This window comes from Cynocephalus volans, chromosome 2 (genome assembly GCF_027409185.1).
Source record: "Cynocephalus volans isolate mCynVol1 chromosome 2, mCynVol1.pri, whole genome shotgun sequence".
In the NCBI taxonomy this organism is placed as follows: Eukaryota; Metazoa; Chordata; class Mammalia; order Dermoptera; family Cynocephalidae; genus Cynocephalus; species Cynocephalus volans.
The window spans coordinates 130,595,470-130,598,405 of record NC_084461.1 but is presented as its reverse complement, the minus strand read 5'-3'; positions in this window follow the sequence as shown (position 1 = coordinate 130,598,405).

The following is a 2,936-nucleotide window of genomic DNA, read 5'->3' as shown; positions in this document are numbered from 1 at the left end:
GTATGAGCAATCCAGTTTATCTGTGTCCTTGCCAGCCTTTGGTGTTGTCACTTTCGTAATAATGTTTATCATCAGTTTCTTCCTAGCTTCCCAAACATAGTCTGTCCTCAGATTCCTTCTTCACTCAATCACAATACACCACCAGGAAAAACCTACAGTCCCAATAGATTTCCAGGTCACAGATATTACTCAGAGCTCAGTGACACAGAATGCTACCCTCAATCTTCTCCTTTTGGTACCTTGACGTAGGTATAGAGTTATCCTTCTCAAACATGCAAATCACACCATGCTGGGAAAGATAGCAATGAATAGCTTAATAATATGACTAATGGGAGAGAACAAAGGGGCCAACCCAACAAGATAAAACTTAACAAAAACAAAGCCATCCATTCAGTAAACACAGAGCCAACACAGATCACCTTCAAGCTCTATAATATGTGCTGAGGACATAGACTTATGCAAGTTTGGGTCACTGTCCATTTGACTTCATAGTCTAGAAAGGAGACTTTGAAATAAGTATAAAATAAGTATGTCGAAATCTGTGTTAGGAATATGTCTGTTGATTTAAAATACTGTATGACTTTTTTTTTTTTTCAATCAACATTGAAAAACTTTTGAAGAGTTTGAAGCTGGGGAGTGAGTCTCATATTTTAGAAAACACATTTTGTGTTGTGTGGCTGATAGATTGGAAGGGAATCTTTGGGAATCCAGAGGCCACTTGGGAGATTAACACAGTAGTCCTGTGCGTAATGACAAAAATGCTAAGAAGAGCAGGAGCAATAGTGATAATGAAGAATGTACATTGATAGATGTGAAGAAGATTTATAATGAGCAGGGCTTGCTTACCCATCAGAAGGGAAAGTTGATGAGAGGAAGTACTTAGGGTGATCCTCAAGTTTCTTTTTTTTTGTTAAGAAGTCAAATATTTGCTAATAGGAATTAAGATCTATATTTGGCATGGAGACATTTATATGGGTAGTAATTCTGCTACAGTGTGCAACTGACATATACTACATATCACTTAAAATATTTGTAGGCCAATTATAAACTTTATATCCCATTTTCAATATACTTGAAGTGTACCAGTATTTTTTATTATTATTTTATCAACATAGACAGGAAGGAAAACTTCACAATTTGACTTTAAAGTTAATTGGTAAGGAACAAATTTAACACAAAGATCAACATCCTTAATGAAAAAAGAACTCTTAAAAATGAATTAGCAAAATCTAAGCAGAAACTTCATGAAGGACATGAGCAGATAAGTTACACATCCCGTAGAAATACACTCCAAGACATTGCTGCAGGGGATGGAGAATGTGGGCTACGGCTCTGAAGCCCCATCTCAGGACGCCAGAGGCTTCTGGCTCCAGCGCTCCGTTGCCAGCCTGATTGTGGTAGGCAGTGGGTGGGGCCGAGGTCCACTGCCTGACATCATCGCAGGACCCCCCTGGCTTCTTGATTCTCAAGTTTCTTCTTAGGCACCCATGAAAACGCTTGTGCTATAAAGTGAGATAGGAAATTAGAACATAAGGGCACGTTTTGAAAGAGAGATAATGAGTTCAGATGGAGGTGTGTTGAGTTGAACATAAATTAGAGCACCTCTTGAGGGTGACTTATAAGTAACTAAATCTCTTGTTCTCAAAAAGAAAATACAGACTGTAGCTATACATTTTGGAGTTCCTAACAAGGAGATTATAATGGCACCCAATGAGAGTGCATGAGATCCCCAATAAAGGTCATATATAAAGTGAAAAGAGAAGAGGAATCAAGTTTAGAATCTTTGGATGCATCGACATTCGGGGTGAGTTGAATAATAAGTGCCATGTAAAGAAACTGAAAAACAATGGTCAAGTAGAAGAATACTAGAGTAGATGGAAAGATAATAAACATTTTGGTAAAATAGAAAGAGAATTATGCATCCCCCTCCTAAATAAGTTGCACATAGTCATACAACTTGCTTGGCCAATGAAAAATGACTGGAAGCAATATAGGTCACTTCCAAGAGTTAACCCTTGGTTCACCAAATTCTTTTCCCTGTGGCCATAATTGAAAATGCTTGAGAAAAAGACTATTCTATCAGTTCTGGTTACAGCATTTAGACCATGTGGAACATAGCTCTAGCTAACCAAAGATGACCATATAGTGTCATAAAAAAGAGTGAGATGTTGTGTATATATAAGCCACTGAGACTTGGGGTTATTTATTACTATGGCTGTTCAGATGGGCAACCTAATCTATTATTACAGATACAGGTAAGATGAGGAAATAAAACCAGAAGTTTTACAAAGTGCAACTAATATAATTGAAAACAAAACAAAACAAAAAACAAGGGTCAAGAAATGGTAGAAAATTAGGATAATATCCATAAAGGAGATGACATTTAACGTTGTATTACTCAGGATCAAACCACAAAGCAGAACCTACTCTCAGTACTTAGAACAGAAGGAATAATGCAAATTAAGTAGATGCTAGAAGAGCTAAAAAGTCAACAAGGTGATAGTGAGACAATCCAAAAACTACAACAGTGGGGAGCCACCAACAACCTCAAATGAAAAGGGAAAGAAAAGAGGTGGTATAACCTGAGCCCAGAGGCTGGAGTCACCTGGCAAAAACTAGAACCAATGCAGACCAATCCAACAGGACCGGAAACCTCAAGCATGGTGCACCCACTTTCAGAGGCTTCTCCCAAATAAAGAGGTAGAGGGAACATACAATGCTTTTCCTCTTTTCCTACCTCCTGTGGACTGCCTAGGCCTCCCAGAGACAGAACCCAGCCCAATTGTCAGACATCCTGGGACCCTGAGAAATCCAACCTGCAGCAATCAGCATCATTCCCCATTTCTTCCCCCTACACAGAGCAAAGCAGAGCATGGGGAGGGGAGGGAATGGATCGAGGGCAAACAGTCTCAAGACTGGCACAGGCCCAGGTCTGA